General features: G+C 46.0%; 1 protein-coding gene across 4 annotated transcripts in view; it reads left to right on the plus strand.

The window, feature by feature from the left end:
- Positions 1-20226, plus strand: part of CHST15 (carbohydrate sulfotransferase 15) — a 160205-nt gene that overhangs the window by 97458 nt on the left and 42521 nt on the right. For 2 of the 4 annotated variants that reach the window (XM_088476959.1, XM_088476962.1), the window contains exon 1: positions 1790-1931. The exons of 1 other annotated variant lie outside the window; for it this stretch is intronic. The gene's annotated coding sequence lies outside the window, so the exon portion shown is untranslated. Of the gene's footprint in view, positions 1-1789; positions 1932-20226 lie in introns of those variants that run through there. One more of the 4 variants, XM_088476960.1, reaches the window with a different exon arrangement.

Raw genomic sequence — 20226 nt, forward strand, 5'->3', positions numbered from 1 at the left:
GGCCCTTTACTTATGACACAGGCGCACGCTTGGCACTACTTTGTTGATGCACGTGCGGCTACTGCGCACACAATTCACAAACACAGAAAATAATTTTTTTTTTGGTTTGGACTGGAGTGTACTTTCGGGGGTTACAGCACCCTTAACGGTCAAGCCAGCCGGCCCTTTACTTATGACACAGGCGCACGCTTGGCACTACTTTGTTGATGCACGTGCGGCTACTGCGCACACAATTCACAAACACAGAAAATAATTTTTTTTGGGGTTTGGACTGGAGTGTACTTTCGGGGGTTACAGCACCCTTAACGGTCAAGCCAGCCGGCCCTTTACTTATGACACAGGCGCACGTTTGGCACTACTTTGTTGATGCACGTGCGGCTACTGCGCACACAATTCACAAACACAGAAAATAATTTTTTTTTTGGTTTGGACTGGAGTGTACTTTCGGGGGTTACAGCACCCTTAACGATCAAGCCAGCCGGCCCTTTACTTATGACACAGGCGCACGCTTGGCACTACTTTGTTGATGCACGTGCGGCTACTGCGCACACAATTCACAAACACAGAAAATAATTTTTTTTTGGTTTGGACTGGAGTGTACTTTCGGGGGTTACAGCACCCTTTAACGGTCAAGCCAGCCGGCCCTTTACTTATGACACAGGCGCACGCTTGGCACTACTTTGTTGATGCACGTGCGGCTACTGCGCACACAATTCACAAACACAGAAAATATATTATTTTTTTAGCACTTGGGGGGAGCACCCCTGATGGACAGAGCACCCCCTGGACAACACTACAGCACCCCTTTAGGACTGGGACACTGCACAGGACTTTGGAGTGGACACAGCCCCTATGGAGAACTGACTGCACAACACAGTCCAGCCAGCCCCTATGGACTTTGAAGTAGTGGACACAGCCCCTATTAACAACAGCAGCACAGCACAACACAGCCAGCCCCTATGGACTTTGAAGTAGTGGACAACAGCAGCACTACACTACACTACACTACACAGCACTAACTCCCACCCTCCCTCTTCACTGTCCACAGCCGAGTGAGAAAATGGCGCCGACGCGGGTACCTTATATAGGATCCAAAACCCGCGAGACTCGGAAGGCGGGATGATGACGTTTTGCCTCGATGTCAGATCCGAGTCAGGCGGGAAAAGTCGAGCCTGACTCGGATCGGACTCGGATCGGGGGGGCTCGGGGGGGTTCGGATTTCAGAAATCCGAACCCGCTCACCCCTAGTTAAAAGATAAACAGGTGGTGCTAATTATTTCATTTATGATACTGGGAAGAACATGCATCACTAGTAAAATTCTATTACATTACTATTTCTATTGTGGTCATGATGTGGGCTGGGGAGGGGGGATTCCAGGCAGACGGAAACCCCCCCTGCGTTTGCCTATGCAGGAGATGCTGGGGATAAAAAAAGAGGAAGCTACAAGTGAGAATGATAATAAACAGGAAAATTGACAGGCCCAAACAGCGCCCCCTGTCCTGCGGTGCCCTGTGCCATGGCACAGGTCGCACTACCCTATTTACTGCCCTGACAGTACAACTTACAAGGCTCCCCTAGTCTATAGGCAACCTATAACTCATGTGTCTGCCAGCCAGCATCAGCTGAAATTCATGCACGGTACGCTGTTTCCTCTCAGCAGCATTTGTCTGCAGGGCTGGTGCCTGCAATCCACACACTACGGTAGTTGTAGTTGTGTGGGCGTGTCTCGGGTGACATAGAGGGGCGTATCCATGCTAGCTTATCCCAGGCAGCAAAGGCATCTCCAGACTCCAGCAGACAGTCAGATGCTGCCTAGACTGGATTCGCCCAGAGATGCTGCATGTTACCCATCTGCCTGCACACAGGGTCAGGGACACAGCCTACATAATGCATTATACAGAGTAAGACAAGGAACGGGATCCTGCATAAGGTACATTGTATCACTGGGTGGGTTTGGGGGATGCTGAATTTGATGCATGCACAACTTAATACAGTGCACTGATGCAGTGTCAGTCAGAGGTGCTGAATGGAGATCTTACTATACATCTTGATGAGTATAATCTTCATAACTCATAATTCTGTACCAGTGTCACATAGATCTGTGTAGGGTTCACATGGCTGAGACAGACATCCACCCATCACTTTATCCTACTCCGGAATACTTGCATGCAGCTGAAGTTGTTACTGTAAAATGTTGTTTTCCCCATTCTACTTTGCATGGCACAAAGGAGAGGTCAGCTGCCAGATTCTGTGCTTGATGTTATAAAGTCAGGCAACCTGTGGCTCACACTGTGGTGGCACTAGAAGTTCCATCATGCTCTAAGGGCCGGATACAGAGTTGGACGCTAATGACGCAGCAAACTGATGTGCGGAAATATGCAAATGGCGCAGCCACCGGGATTTGTACTACGACACCCACCTGCAGCTTCGCAAACACAAGCATCTGCGTACAATGACGCAGCAGCGGTCGCAATTCAGTCGATAATCGGCCTTCTGAGTAACTTGGTTGTGACGCGCTTGCGTTTTATTCACCATCTCCCCGCTGCTGCCCATAAACAGACCATAACACTACTGTAGTGAATTCATAGACCATAGCAATATTGTAACATTGCAGAGGGCCTCCTATATAACCTGATTACTTATGGCTCTTTTCTTTTGTGTCATTTGTGTTTACTTCTTTCTCCCCTGGTGTATAAATATCACATATGCAATAATATTCTAGTTCCTAGTAACAGTGCATTGTGGAAATAAGCCTTTCTCTAGTTGGAACACCAATAGACTTAACAATAGATAAGATAGAATGAAATTGACCAGTGCCAGCGGGAACATTTACAATATGGATACATCCTTTCAGGAGGCATGCAACCTATTGCTGGCCATACACCACTACGACCAGTATAAGATGAGATTCATCTTACGAGTTCCCTTGAACTCCCCGGCAGCTCCCTGGCAGTCCTGGCCGCACGATTGACACACAATGTACATATGATCTCACAATACGATCGATCTGCAGTTTAGGAGGGAAGGTCATTGAAAGAACACGCACTTCTTCAAAATGCAACTCAACTGACGCCGGTTGGACGCACGATGCATCGCATGCACAAATACACGGCACGATCTGCATACGATAGATATGATGGGCTGCTCATCTGATCATACGATACGTTTTAAGAGTGGCAGTAGCGCGCATCAGCTCGTATCCTACCTAAATACTACACGATTTCCACACAATTCATCGTACGACGCATCTAAAATCGGACAGTCGGCCCGAAATCGGGCTAGTGTATGGCCAGCATTATAATGGTGGCGTCTTACTGTTTGTTAAATGTTTAGAGAAAATAGAAAAATGGTAACTTTGTTGTAATTATGTTTTAGTGCAAGAGGCAGATTCAATCACACTTGAGAAGCGTATCGTGAGGTTCGCAGCGATTACGATAGTCCATTTCTTCTCGCGCCACCATGGGCTGCCAGCAGCAAAGAGCGAGAGACACATCCCATGAATTTGATTCGGCGCCAGCTCCCGTTTAAGATGTAGTAATCAGGTCCTGTTGGATAAAGGGATGTACTGTATGTTTTGCATTGATTTATGCAGATGCACAGATATAGCTACATGACATAACTGTCAGCAACTGGCAGCTGTTGCAGTTGAACAGATACCCTCTGTATAAGCCTTTGAATTGCAACCCATACCCACGCATTTTGTGGGCACATACGAATGCAGCCTATCCATTCACTAAGATCTATTGACATCACTGAGACACTGACAGTGAGATGTTTACAGCAAGCTGTATGCTACTAGAGACAGTGTAATAATTGTGCTATAACATCCTGTGTCTGGCTTTGTTTATACAAATATGGTGTATACAGAAAAGGGATTTTTACTTTCTAGGATACCAGTTATGTCTTTTAAACCGTTGTTTTCATATTTACACAATAATATATTGTAGTACTTTATTTATTTTATTTTACTGTTATAAGTATATACATAAGATAAGAAATATAAATTATAAGGAATAAGGCACTTGTAAAAAAAATACACCTTACCGTAAATTAAAACATATTGGGCACATTTACTAAAGGGAGAGTTTTTGTAAGTGGAGATGTTGCCCATAGCAACCAATCAGATTGTAGCTATTATCTTCTAGAAGGTACTAGTTAAATGTTAAGTAGAATCTGATTGGTTGCTATGGGCAACATCTCCACTTCTAAAAACTCTCACTTTAGTAAATATACTCCTAGGAGTACAGAGGGACTGCATGACAGACTAATGGCTTTTATACATTTCATAGAACGGCGAGATGCTACTGATACCTGTAGTAGGTTTTAGTAAGGCGTATGTTGTTAATTTTTTATCATTTTTGTTCCAATGTTATATAAACAGAAAGTGATACAAAATACACACATCAAAGAAAAAGACAAATACAATTAATATTATTATTATTATTATTATTATTATTATTATTTTACCTAATGGACACAAAGTTTGTTCCACTTACATTGGCATCTGTTGCTAGCGTTTGGCATGATCTCCTGTGGGCTGTGGCACTGTGACCCCTCCAGTTCCTCTGAGCGCCTCACTGATTGAAGGTCTATTTATCAAGCATTGATAACTCATTGCTGTACCCTTTTTTCTGTTGAAAGATGGGTATCACTGGCTCCTTCTATTTAACAAAAAGTAATACTGCAGAGGAATCACGGACGGAGATAAAGTACCAGCCATCCAGCTCCTAACTGTCATTTTTCAAACACAGCCTGTGAAATGGCAGATAAGAGCTGATTGACTAGGACTTTATCCCCATCCAAGGCTTAGTAAATAGACCCCTTTGTCTCTCTCCAGTTTATCTCTTCCCAAACGCTTGTGAGATTACATTTCCTCTTGTACAAACAATTCCATGGAGCGGAATTTTTTACCTCTCTGAACTTTTTCCTGCAGTCATTCACAGCTATGTTGTCTTATTTAAACATCTCAGCTCTTTGCAAACAAGCTCTCAATAGGTTCTCTATATGCTCTGTTTATTTTATGGAATTGGGTACATGGATTTTCCCAGCCATCTTCTCCTTCATGTCAGACAGAGCCAATGCACACAGTGGTATAAATCAGCTCCTCTACGCTGACCGCTGCAGAGTCTGCCATTACTGAATGTGCCCTAACAGACGACTTCGCTGCACCAAGGTGAATAGGATTATAATATTTTTCTAGATGCCCTATAAATCAGAAATATTTTGCATACTAAATATATTTACTTTCTTTGCTCATAACAGAGTAGTGTGTTGGTGAGGGAGGGGTAGGAGGGGTAAAGTAAGCATAAACTAAGCATTTCACATTTGTGAACTTAAGTGTACAAATAAAAAAAATAAATCTCTGTGCTTTTCACTATCTCCTATATATCATTTAAGATGAGATGCTGATCTCATTTGCCCTTGATATGGTACAAAATTGTTCCCTTCTTGTAAATATGCCTAAAAATATACAAAGTGGGTTTGAGCCGTATTGTATTGTATCTAAGGGCAATTAATTAAAATCTGAGTGGATGATCTAAATCAGTGATGAGCAACTGATGATGATACTCTTCAAGAGCCGGGCTGAACTCTAGCCTTCAAAAGGGCTGCACAATTCACGTGCAGTCCCCCTACGCCTATAAGGAAGGAGCTGACCCAGAAGCCTAATACCGCTAGGGGTATATTTACTAATGTGCAGGTGTTTAGATATGGAGTTGTCGCCCATACCAATCAGATTCTACTTATAATTTATCTAGCACATTCTAGGAGATAATAGCTAGAATCTGATTGGTCGCTATGGACAACAATTCCAATTCTAAAATCCCGTACTTTAGTAAATAAAACCCCTATTCTTCTTGTTAGAACAAGACATTTAATCTGGGACAACAATCTGTAGTAACATATCACAGTGGCGTAATTAGGGTCTTTGGAGCCCAGGGCAAGTTTAAGATTAGCCCCCCCCCACATACAGAAAAGTATAGTTTGCGCGCCGGGAGTGTCACTGGAAGGGGCATGGCTACTGAAAATGGGACGTGCCAACATGACACGCCACCCATTCCTTGTCACTCTGGGTACATTCCTTTCCATTCCATATGCACCTTACCTATATGGTGGTTTCTTACAATGTGGAACCTCTGAAGAAATGTATCCTCCCTGGGACGACGACGTCTTCAGTCAGTATTCAATATTCATGTAGGTCACATCGTCTGGAAGATGCCTGTTTGTGTAGGAATATTAATAAGGTCATCATCATACAACAGCGGTTCGACCAGACTCGTTCCCCCTGTGTAACTTCCTTCCCCCTGCATCGTCTCTTAGCTACACCATCATCTCCCCCAGCATCGTCTTTCTGCCGAACCATCACCTCCCCCCTGTGTCATCTCTCAGCACGCCATCATCTCCCCCCTGCATCAACTCTCAGCCACACCATCACCCTCCTGCATCGTCTCTCAGCAGATGGTCACCTCCCCCCCTGCGTCAACTCTCAGCCACACCATCACCGGCCCCCCTGTATCAACTCTCAGAACACCATCATCTCTCTCCTACGTCGTCTCTCGGGACACTATCACCTCCTCCTTGTGTCAACTCTCAGCCACACCACCACCACCCTCCCTGCATCAACTCTTAGGACACCATCATTTCTCTACTGTGTCGCCTCACAGCCACACCATCACCCCCCGCATCGTCTCTCAACACACCATCACCTCCACCTCCTGTGTCGTCTCTCAGTCACACAATTAGCTCTCTCCCGCGTTGTCTCTCAGCACACAGACACACACTGACACAGATACACATACACACACACACCCTGACACACATACACACACTGACACATACACTGACACACACACACTAACACATATATACACACACACACACACACTCTTACACATATATATACACACACACACACGCCGACACCCCCCCGCGGCAGCTTAGCCATCCACCCGAACCATCCGCCCACATAACTTACCTGTGGGAGAGGGAGAGTGCCGGGGAAGGCACATTCACTCCAAGTCCTCACCCGGCGCAGACAGCAGGCAGGCAGCTCTAGTCCAGGAAGAAGACTGCCTAGGAGGGTCTGCGCACTTCCACTGCAGCTCCCCCTACAGGAAGTACCAGGCTAGTAGGCACACTTGCCTGCTTGTTAAAGGAGAGATAGGACACAATGGTGATGGGGAAGGGGGTGGGAGAGTGGGTGTAGGGGTACGATGCCCTGTCGGCGGCGCCCCCCTCTTCAGGGCTTGCCACGGTGCCCAGGGCATGAGCCCCGCTCAATCCAACTTAGTTACGCCACTGACATATCAGCATGCATTGTAATGGAAGATTAATGTTATAAACCATGCCAAATAAGTCTCACAGGTTGATATGATTTCCAGCATAGGCTTGCCAGATCATCCCTTTAATGAGGGAATCATCAATTACAAAGGTTGTTTGGTTGATTAAAACCAGGTGAAATGGAGACTTGAAGTCAGCCAGCCACAGAATCTGTGTAATTCACATGTGTCCTTTATTAAAGGGATGAGGTGGGAACCCTACGGTGAGCGGATTTTCTATTAGCTTTTGAAAGCCAGAGAATGACTGGAACAGGCACAACACAACGTAATTCTGAAAAGAGGTTTTCATTTGTAAGTCTGTTGTGTTTGTTGTTTTTCTGTATCCCATGATAGAGAATGTCTGTTCACATGAGCAAGTGGAACCAAAAATAGACAACTTTAACTGTCTAATCGGGCCTTACTCTGCTTTAATGAAGTATGCAGGGATTCTGCTGGTGTTGCATGCAGGGTTTCCGAGGGCTCATGCAGGCCCCGGTACTGAGAAGGGGGTGTGGCCAAGTGGTTGTGGCGGCACCCTTCCGGGCACTGTTCGTGAAAGAAGTGTACCATGGCAAAGAAAAAGCTGCACCATCTTAGGTGCAAACTTACACTCTCCCACAGCAAGCCCAGGATCTGGAAAGGAATGGCCTCCCTAGTTGTGTAGAGGAGAAAGACTAGGGGGGATGTGATACTACAGAGGTGATTAGGGGGATGTGATACTACAGAGGTGATTGGGAGGATGTTATACTACAGAGGTGATTGGGTCATGTGATTCTACATAGGTGATTGGGGGGATGTGATACTACAGAGGTGATTAGGGGGATGTGATACTACAGAGATGATTGGGTCATGTGATTCTACATAGGTGATTGGGGGGATGTGATACTACAGAGGTGATTGGGGGATGTGATTCTACAGAGGTGATTGGGGGGATGTGATACTACAGCGGTGATTAGGGGGATGTGATACTACAGAGGTGATTGGGAGGATGTTATACTACAGAGGTGATTTGGGGGATGTTATACTACAGAGGTGATTAGGGGGATGTGATACTACAGAGGTGATTAGGGGGATGTGATACTACAGAGGTGATTGGGGGGATGTGATACTACAGAGGTGATTGGGGGGATGTGACTCTACAGAGGTGATTGGGGGGATGTGACTTTACAGAGGTGATTGGGGGATGTGATACTACAGAGGTGATTGGGGGGATGTGATACTACAGAGTTGATTGGGGGGGATGTGATACTACAGAGGTGATTGGGAGGATGTTATACTACAGAGGTGATTGGGGGGATGTTATACTACAGAGGTGATTGGGGGGATGTTATACTACAGAGGTGATTGGGGGGATGTAATACTACAGAGGTGATTGGGGGATGTGATACTACAGAGGTGATTGGGGGATGTGATACTACAGAGGTGATTGGGGGATGTGATACTACAGAGGTGATTGGGGGGATCTGATACTACAGAGGTGATTGGGGGGATGTAACACTACAGAGGTGATTGGGGGATGTGATACTACAGAGGTGATTGGGGGATGTGATACTACAGAGGTGATTGGGGGGATCTGATACTACAGAGGTGATTATGGGATGTGATACCACAGAGGTGATTGGGGGGGATGTGATACTACAGAGGAGATTAGGGGGGATGTGATACTACAGAGGAGATTAGGGGGGATGTGATACTACAGAGGAGATTAGGGGGATGTGATACTACAGAGGTGATTGGGGGGATGTGACTCTACAGAGGTGATTGGGGGGGATGCGACTTTACAGAGGTGATTGGGGGGATGTGACTCTACAGAGGTGATTGGGGGGGATGCGACTTTACAGAGGTGATTGGGGGGATGTGACTTTACAGAGGCAATTGGGGGATGTGATACTACAGAGGTGATTGGGGGGATGTTATACTACAGAGGTGATTGGGTGATGTGATACTACAGAGGTGATTGGGAGGATGTGACTCTACAGAGGTAATTGGGGGGATGTGATACTACAGAGGTGATTGGGGGGATGTGATACTACAGAGGTGATTGGGGGGATGTGATACTACAGAGGTGATTGGGGGGGATGTGACTTTACAGAGGTGATTGGGGGGATGTGGTACTACAGAGGTGATTGGGGGGATGTGATACTACAGAGGTGGTGGTGTGGAGAATTTGTTGCCATAAAGCTGAGTGGTCCAATGACAAATAGGTGCAATGCTCACTCACTATGTGACGTGAATATACTCACTCTATGGGACTATCAAGTTCCACCCTCGGACAATTACCTCTGTCCCCACAGGGACTTTTTAATGTTGAGATGTATGGTAAAGATGTCCCGTTGTTGCTACAATAAATTCTTCGTATTTTACATGTTTAAGCAGGAAGTTTTATTATGGTCCCATATTTCTGGTGTATAAGTTCTGCTTGTTTTAGAGAGCTGCAAATCTGTTTATCTTGTTCTACAAATCTTGGAATACTTTAATCCTGAAGGATGTATATACGTATATTGTGGTGTCTGTTTCTTGCGCTCCACCCCAGTGATGCGTTATCCAGACCTTTCTCCCTTCACTTATTCCATACACACTGCTTATTTCAGTCTTTCAGCCAGTGATGTTTGTGCAGCAGTTCCAAGTACATATTTCTCCGATATCCTTACTTCACCTCCTAGGCCTCTGTACAAGAATATGACCATTGTGATAATTTCTCCATGGTTAGAGGCAAACTATCACATAACGGGTATAAGTAAATGTTTAACCTATTAAAGTGTATATTTCATAGTTGCACAAGTATTAGGACCTCATTCAGAGTCGGTCGTTTGCGGCCGCACGGTTGTACGCCACCGATGCTCACTAAACTGCACATGCGTAAAATTCGCAATGCGCATGCGCAAACTAGCTATTACGATCAGAAATTGCTCTCTCCTTCAACTTGGCCAGGTCGTTAGTTTGAGTGACAGGATGAGGCGTTTGTGGGTGGTAACAGGGGAAGGTGCTTGTGAACGGGGGAGTGGAGATCCGAACGCAGGCGTGCCTGACTATGCAAACGGCGTTTTATGGGAGAGCATAATTAACTAAGTGGTGTCATGGCACATGTGACATGGGAGGTTTTTACACTGACTTGATCGTAGTGCTTAAGAGAGGGTATGGTCAACCTTAAGATCTACGACCAACTCCGATGGTTCCCGATGGTCTCGATTAATCCTTATATGCCCGGAGATGACGTGTAATGGGAACGAGAAGGGGGCGTATTTTTAGTCTTACGGCCGCATCCTCCCCTCGCTCGTCCAGCTAACGATCCCATCTTAACGACGCAAATTGCGAGCGCTTCATTTGCATATCCGGCCCCTTTTACCTTACGACCGTGCGGCCGCAACGACCGACTCTGAATGAGGTCCTTAGTCCTTACTGCTTTGTTGCAACTATGTTATTTTATCATTTATCTTTCTGAGGGGTCTATGTACTAATAATCGTGCTACTTAATAATAATATCCAGGCTATGTACTACGGGGAACTCGCAGAGACAGCGGTTGTGGTAACCGCTGTCTCTGCGAGTTATATCCCCGGTATTTAGGAATGAAAGACTTCCCCAGGAAGCCGATTCTGCAAATGCGCACTGCGTCAGCTTACAGAAGATGGTGTAAACTACTGGTGCTAAACTCTGAAAAGTTTCGCTTTTTGGAGTTTAATACATAGAGGTCAGATCGCAGTCCCCATTGATAATAAAGGGGACTACAATCTGCAATGCTAATTAGCATTTTTCCAAAGATTCTGTGAAATCTCCTGCATTGTGCTATTAGTACATAAGAACAGTACATACAATTAAGCAGAAACTGCAGTTTCTGCATAATTTTATGTAAAATACGGCTTGATCCATAGGCCCCACAATTTCAATGGCGGTTCACTTTTCACTAGGCACTTAACAGTATCGTCGCGACTGCCGGATATGTTATGGCGTCTGGCGATATTGGTCCACATGTTCAAGGCCCCATCCCCAAATTTTGCTACAGGACACAAGTGATTCTGTGTCAGACACGTGAACGTTGTTGATGTGTGGTTTTGGAATGCTATGTGGGGTAATACTTGCGAGGACATGTCCTTATGTAGTTGGCGGTGACCCTTTAGTGAACCACGTGCCAGCTTTTCATGATCTTATTGTTGTCTTTGTCTGTGATCTGTGCAGCAAAGAATACTGAATTTGTGTCCAGCCCATCATTTATACGTTCAAAAATGACTTTTTTTGGTGTGGAACTGACTCTATAAATTAATTGATGGTTACAAAAACGTAGTTTTCAGAAAAGGAATATTATTGTTAAGTTTAGTCCGTTTAGATGCATCAATTAAAGCAATTTCTGGAATCACCACCAATACTCCCCCCTAAGGAGTCCTGCGGGAGCACAAGATCAGCTCTGTTAGAGTGATTACATGTGCAGCAATTTCCCCACAGGGTGGATTTGTTTTACTCCCAGTATGTGGTGACTTAACCAATGTACTCTGTAATGCAGGAGGAGGAAAATATCCAAGGGACTGAAGAGCTGCTGGGTGCTTCCTAGCTATGGGCAGGAGGTAGGTATCTTCTACATGTAATCAGAATAACGCTAATTGGGTCTTTTTCAGGGGTGTAAGCAGTGTTTTTGCGCTGTCTCTCCTTATGGGACCTGAAAACTACAGCTGGAACTGTATTTTTTTTTTTGTGAGTGTGCGATTGTTTGCTATTATTAATCCTATTAATCTAACGTTTCAGTCAAATTTAATGACTTTCATCAGGGATAAGAAAGCCAATCCCAACCTTTTTTTGTAATCCTGGGATTGAAAAAAATCTGAACCCGGGGATTAAATTGAACGCACAGTCATTGGCCCCCACAGGAAAAAAATATAAAACACATTCATTGCCTCACCCCATACTTGCCTACTTTTCATTTTTCCTTCCCGGGAGGAGAAGCAGGTGGGGGGCGCGGCCTGACATTTTGCGTCATTAAGATATTGTATATTTAAATAGGGGCGGGGCCAAATGATGTGATTCTTGTAGATTGTGCCATTAAGCCCCACCCCCTATTTGGGAACACCGATCTCAGTGAAATTTCTTCCCATTCTGCCCACTTCACTAGGAAGTGGGAGGGAATGCGGGGAAAGTGCCTACTTTACTGAGGGTGCGGGGGGTTACCCAAAAAAATCTGGACCCTCCTGCGACTTCTGGGAGAGTAGGCACTGAAGACTGACCTTACTCTCATTGTGTCTCGCAGCAAAACTTGCAGGCTGCAGCCACTTCCATTCAACTTGTAGAGAAGCAGACAGTGGAAGAGAGGAGCTCCCAGTCCCTCCCTTGCCAGACTCAGTGAGTCTAGTGACGCTCTGGGTTATATTTACTAAAGTGCGGGTATTTAGAAGTGGAGATATTGCCCATAGCAACCAATCAGATACTAGCTATTATCTTCTAGAACAGGGCCGGCCAAGACGTCGATCACGATCAACCGGTAGCTCGCGGAGCTCCCGCCGGTAGTCCGTGACCTACTTGCTGCAGCAACTGGGAACGATGGTCTCTGAAACGATTAGAGACTAAAGGTGCATACACACGTAACGATTTTGTTACCAACGATTTTCTGAATGATTTTCTGAACGATTTTCTGTCAGATTATGTCAGATTAATGGTGCATACACACGGTCAGATTTTTCTTCAGATCTGAACGATAACTATTTAAAAAATCGTTCAATCGTTCATATCTGAAGGAAAATCTGACATATCTGACATGTTTGAACGATGAACAATGAACGATGCACGTTCCTGATGGTCAGATAACGATATCTGACATCTGATGTGTTTGCAGTCAGACTTGGACGATTCCATGCATTGTAATGCAGTTGTTCAAATCTTTGGTAAAATCGTTCAAATCGTTCATCTGCCAGATCTGACAAATCTGACCGTGTGTATGCACCATTATGAACGATTTTTTTGAACTACAAACGATTTTTGTAACTTCCCTTAATGAAAATCGTTCAGTTGGTCAATCAGAATGAACTACAAACTACAAATGGGAACGCGCATGAACGATAATTGTTCATCGTTATAATTTAAACGATTGAATGATAACGACGTCGTTATAGTTAAATCGTTCAAAAAATCGTTACGTGTGTATGCACCTTAAGAAGTCTCTCATTGCTTAAGAGGCCAGCAGTCCCGTGATGCAATGCGCGGGTAATGTCATGACATCACCCGTGATATGAGGAGCCTGCGCGCCTGCTGGATCTAGTTAGATCAGCGTCTGTGGGGAGCGCTGATGGCGTAGAGCTGTGCCCAGCGTGAAGAGAGGTAAGTACTGCGCAGGGGAGTGGGGCCTGTTCTACACTGGGAGGAGGCACTGCATAAGGGGCACTACTGGGAGCACTGCATAAGGGGCACTACTGGGGGCACTGCATAAGGGGCACTATTGGGGGCACTGCATAAGGGGCTCTAATACAGGGGGCACTGCATAATGGGAACAACTACAGGGGCACTCCGTAAGGGGCTCTATTACAGGGGTCATTGCATAATGAGCACAACTACAGGGAAAATTGCATAATGGGCTCTAATACAGGGGGCATTGCATAAGGGGCACAGCTACTGTGGGCATTGCATAAGAGGCACTACTACAGTGGTCAATGTGTAAAGGGCACTACTGTGGGCATTGTGTATAAGGGGCACTACTGTGTGTCGTAACGTGAATAAGGGACACTATTATGTGGTGTAATGTGAATAAGATTGTGCAGCTGGGTATGCAATCGGGAAGCCGGCTGACTTAAGCCTGACAGCCGGCTTTCCGACTGCTTTATCCCGGTGAGGGTTAAATGACAGGCGTCTAATTCTAGACGCCTGCCATTTTACCGACGCCGGGAGACCGGCGCCCGGCATCCCGATCAAAAGGATGCCGGGCGCCACTTCGGACAGCCGCGGGGGGGGGTTAGGTTTAGGGCTCCCGGGGGGACTTAGGGTTAGGCACCCCCCTCGGGAGATTATTGTTAGGCTAGGGGGAGGGAGGGTTAGGCACCCCCGGGGGGAGGTTAGGGTTAGGTACCCCCCTGGGGGACTTAGGTTTAGGCGGTGGGGAAGGGGGGGTTAGGTTTAGGCACTTAGAGGGGGGATTAGGTTTAGGCACTGGGGGGAAGGTTAGGGTTAGGCACCCCTAAGGAGGGTTAGGATTAGGAGGGTTAGGTTAGATTAGTTCATACTTACCTGCGGACGATCAGGATTTTCAGCCGTGTCGGCCTGCCGCTGTCGGGATTTGAACCGCCGGACTTGTGTCCAGCAGTAATTCGTATGTATTCCATGCAGCTGTGTGGCGTAATTTGAATTGGGGATACTATGTGTGATTTCAGCAGGACAGACCCCACGTCCCTTGCTGTGGGGTCACGCCCCTTTTTTGCATACCACACCCCTTTTTCGAGCTTGGTAGATCACAAAAGGTTTTTAGTTTTAAAAGTTGATCACCGAGTCTAAAAATCTGGCCACCCCTGTTCTAGAAGGTGCTAGATAAATGTTAAGTAGAATCTTATTGGTTGCTAGGGGTAACAACTCCACTTCCAAAAACCTAAACTTTAGTAAATAAACCCCTCTGCCGTCACTAGTACTGCAGAGTGCACTGTGTGGGCGGGACGGAGTGTGACTGCATGATCTATGATGTCACTTTGCCATTTATTGGTAATGGCAGGGCTGCATCTGAGCGGCCATGACCTATAAGCCCAGCACAGAAGAACTAGCTAGCACTAGCTGTGGAGGACGCCGCAGTTTCTGTAAGCTCTGAGACATTTTTTTTTTTTTATATAATTTTATTTGTGAAAGCAAAAGCACCGTATACAATATTTGGCACAATTACATTACCTGTCATTTCTGTAACAATTGTCATACATAAAAACTTTCAAAATAATAAACTTGTTTGGCACAGCAAATAGCCAAAAATAGAATTATCATAAACATATTCATTTTTAGATATAAGATATACAAATAGTAAAGTATTGTCTGACACTCACCTACTAGGCAATATTATAGGAGGGTCTCCTGAGAGAAACCTAGTCTCATACCACTTAGTCAGACGCATACTATGATGGATCTGGAATTGTGATGAGATTGGCAGGGTAGCTGTGAGACTCTCCCATGTGTCAAAGAAAGAGGCAGTCTTCCTTTCTTTGTCGAATATAGGGCCTGATTCAGAGCTGAACGCTCTGACCAGAGTGCTTGCTCTGAATCAGGGCCCTCCTAGCTTTTTTTGGAGCGTCCTCATGGACGCTCGCATAGCTGTGGGTTACCACCCACAGCTATAGTGAGCGTCCATGATGATGGTCGCGATGGTCAAAGACCATCGTGACCATCGGGCTTGCGACGAGACCCTGATAGAGCCAAAATCACTCCCACTGGCATCATTACTGATGTCAGTGGGGCCGGACTCAGACGGTAGGCGTTCCCATGGGAATGCCTCCGTCTGGCTGCCACGCCCCTGGCACGCCCACCAAAGGGGGCGTGCTGTCGATGGTGACTTTCTCATCGCTCGCCGGGTCTCGCGCATGCGCACGACGGAGCTTCCTCCGTCGTGCGCATGCGCAGTCTCACAACATCGACCCGCTAGCGAGCGAACTTTGCTCGCGAGTGGGTCTGAATGACCCCCATAGTTTCCACCCAGTCCATACGGAAGATGAAATTCAGTTTTTCCTTATATAGAGGAAAATTGATTGGGGTCGGGTGTATCCATTCTTGTAGCATGGCCTTCTTTGCGGCTGCACTTATTGCAAGTAATAATTTCTTGCTACCCTGAGTTAATCTTTGTCCCCTTGGGAATATGCCCAAGACAGCCCATTCAGGGGTCAGTGGCACGTAATTGACTAAATGGGTCTCAGCATCATGTTTTACCCATCTCCAAAAGCCCTGAACTACTGGACATTCCCAAAGGCAGTGGTAGACATCCGCCTCCCCACCCGCTCATCTAGGGCAAGCGTGAGAGTCAGATAGACCCATTTTATATCGCCTGTGAGGGGACAAATAGGTCCTATGATACACATTTAGAAAGAGTTCATTATATGCACTGGCAGTCAGTAGTGATCGTGATCTCGTCAATCCACGTGTTAGGTCTGTAATAGAGAGTGATGGGAATTGCGTTAACCATTGACGCATTCCTTGACTAACCAAATTATGGTCTAGGTTTTCATTGAGAAGTTTGTAATAGATGGATATGGCCTTATGGATAGGTGTTGGACTCGACAAACATTGGTCTAGCAGGTTTTGCCAATCGGCTGTTGAAAATGTCCTTATCACAGAAGCTATATAGTGCTGTGCTTGGAAATAAGCTAAAGGATAGGCCTGTAGGATCTCAAACTTGTCTATTGCCTCACGGAACGCCAAGGGCCATCTCAATTCTAAGTCCAATAGATGACTTATAGTGTGAACACCCCCCACACTCCAGATTGTGAAAGGATAAGTTGCCTCTCCATCTTGAAACTCTAAGTTACGCAACAATGGGAGGTGAATTGATTTATAAGCATTTAGATTGAGCTTGTGTCATAATATATGCCAGTGACGTCTAGTGGTCATTAGTAGGGAGTTATCACGAACTTCTGGTGGAACTTCTTGGTCGTGAATGTGTAAACAATATTTTAAGGACATTGTGGGAAGGAATTGTGATTCTAGGGATGTGTTGGCATAGACCTCCTGATTATTTAGCCAATCAGCCAAAAACCTCAACAAAGCGGAGTGATTGTATATCAGAATATTGGGAAAATGTATTTCCCCATTAGATTTAGGTTGACAGAATTTTCGGAGACTAATGCGGGCCCTACCACCCTGCCATATGAATGACCTGAAGAGCTTGTAATTAATTGGATATCTTTTGTAGTAAGCAGAATGGGTAATGTTTGTAGCATATATAATAGACGAGGAAAAGTCATCATTTTGATGAGAGCAGCTCTACCTAGGTACGATAGGGTCAGATATTTCCAACCCCTGAGCTCCTCAGTAATACTTTGAATAAGTCGTGATACATTTTTATCATACAATTGAGCAGGGTTCTTAGGCAAAATAATGCCCAAGTAATCTAAATGTGAGGAGACCCAGGAGAAGGAAAAAGACGAGCCCCACGAGGGAATAGAAATAGTGGGATGAAGAAACATTGCATGTGACTTATCCGCATTAATTTTCAGGCCAGAAATATCACCAAACTGTTCAAACTTGCACATAATCAAAGATAAAGTGTGTTGAGGGTCTGCGATGTATGGAAGGATATCATCCGCATATACTGTCAATTTAATTCTATGTGTACCAACCCGGACTCCTCGGAATTCAGACCATTGTTGTAAAATACGAAGGAGAGGATTTATAGCAAGGTTGAAGAGGAGGGGGGAAAGAGGACATCCCTGGCGTGTTCCTCGTCCCAATTCTATGGGTGTACCATGTAGCCTATTAATCAGCAATGAAGTGGAAGGGGAATGGTAAAAAAACGCAATAATTTAATAAAATATGGGGCAAATCCCCTACGGGTCAGAATTTAGCTCTGAGACATTTTTTAATTTATCTAATTCTGAAATCCTGGGAATGCTGACTCTGGTATTAAAATCCCAGACTTTTTGAGGCTAAATCCCAGGATTCAGTCGATTTGGATCCCGGGATTGGTTTCCCTAGTCAGGGACAACATAATGCATAAACATGGGGCGGGTTCTGAGTTGGGAGTAAAGGAAAAAAGAGCAAGTAACTGCACCTTGGTAAAACCATGCTGCACTGCAGATGGGGCAAACTCACATCTTAATTGCAGTATAATAATAAAGCTGACCAGTATTTGTGGGCAAAGGGAGGGGCTGGGCTACACATCCTAATATTAAACATGGTAATAGGTGCTACCATGCTGAGACCTGTAGTTCTACAGCAAAAAAAGAAGGGGGGAGGAGCAGGTGCACACTATAAGCACTAAGAATTCTCATGATCAACAAATCTATAATAAACTGCAATAATAAACATGGTTTTAAATGTAAGGTTTCTTAGTACATGTTTGGGCAAAGATGTTTGCCCACCTGCCACGTCACGGCAAACCTTATAAAGGTGGGTCCCTAACATCTCAAATACTGACACACTAATTAATTTATCTAGGACTTACCTTTCAATGGGCCCTATAAAAGGTAAGTTCTAGATAAATTAATTAGTGTGTTAGTGGTGGGGATAGCCCTGGGCTATCAGCCTAGGCATGGGGTGCCCTGGAGAGGGGGACCTCTTTATTGGGGGGATCCCCAACTCCCCAGGGTTCTTTGGCCTGGGCTGACTAGCGTTCAGGGGTAATGTTTCGGCTGGGGAACTCGGTTATAGGATCTCCCTGGCTGTGACATTACCCCCCCCCTGCTAAAAAGGGTCCGGTGCTGGTTGTGGAAATTGCAGGGGAACCCTACACATAATTTTTTCCTCTGTAATTCCAGAACCAGGACCGGATTTGAACCTGGTGTTGTTTATGCTAAGTACACGGGAAGCCTACTCAATTTTTTCCCTGTACTTACACAACCAGGACTGGCTATGAAAAGTCTGAGGCTGGTTGTTTACAAGGGAGGGACCCAACATAATCATTTTTTTAAACATTAACTCTTTACAAACTTTTTACAGTAAGATACATGCATGCATCTCACTGATGTATGCATGTATCTGTGTCAAAACGAACTACTCATGCCGAAAACAAAAGCATGAAGCAGTTCTATTTAGAGATTCGGGGATCCGGGGTGCCCCGAGGCGCCCCTCGGATCTCTCCTCCTGCCCCGGATCCCTAATCGAGGCAAAACCCCGCGATCCTCTGTCAGATCTCGAGGTTTTGCCTCGAGCGGCCATTTTTTAAAATCCTTTTGCCTTCAATGGGCAAAGCGCTGATTGGCTGACAGAGCCGTCTGTCATAGCGTTAAGCCCATTGAATGCAGGGAAAAAGAAGATGGTGCTGGTTCCCATGGCCAGCACCCCCCGCTGCTGACACACCTGCTGCCGGCACCCCCCGCTGTCGACACACCAGCTGTCGGCGCCCCCACTGCTGACATCACCGGCAGCCTCACTGCTAACACCACTGCCTCCCCATGCTGCCGACACCGCCGGCACCCTGCATTGAGAACACCCCCACACTGCCGACACAGCCAGCAAACCTGCAATACCGACACCTCTGGTACCCTTCACTGAGGACACTGCCAGCACACAGCACTGCCATTCCATGTACTGAGGACACCGTCAGCGACCCCACATTGACAACACTGCCGGCACTCCCACATTGAGGACACCAACGGCACCCCTGCACTGCCGACACTGTCAGCACACATGCACTGAGGACACCGCTGGTACCCCTGCTTTGCTGACACCACCCTGCTCTAAGGATACTGCCAGCACCCCAGCACTACTGCCCTACGTATTGAGGACTCCATCAGCAATCCCGCACTGCCGCTACTCCCATACCGAGGGCATCCCTGCACAGCCGACACTGTCAGCACTCCTGCACTGAGGACACCGATGGCACACCCGCTCTGCCGACACTGCTGGCACTATGCACTCGGGACACTGCCCGGGCCCCCACTCTGCCAACACTGCCATACTGCCAACACTGTCGGCACTTCCGCATTGAGGACACCACTGGCACTCTTGCATTGAGTACACCGCCAGCACCCCGCACTGCTGACACTACTGTCACAGTAAGTGCACTATTGGTGTATCCAACTCACACTGTATAACACACTATCTGAGTTGGAACTTGGAAGCTGAACTGCCACATGTTAGTGCCGCCCACTGTGTCACTTAGCTTAGTCAGCCAGCTAGCTGGATGCAACCTTTTGGACTTAACTAGATGAAAAAAATAATATTGTGAGGTGGTCAAAATTGATTGGAAATTACTGGAAATAAATGTTATTTAGGTTAATAATACTGTAGGAACAAAAACAGGCCCATTTTATGTG

The sequence above is a fragment of the Taudactylus pleione genome, unplaced genomic scaffold (genome assembly GCF_031769625.1).
Source record: "Taudactylus pleione unplaced genomic scaffold, aTauple2 ptg000198l, whole genome shotgun sequence".
Classification (NCBI taxonomy): Eukaryota; Metazoa; Chordata; class Amphibia; order Anura; family Myobatrachidae; genus Taudactylus; species Taudactylus pleione.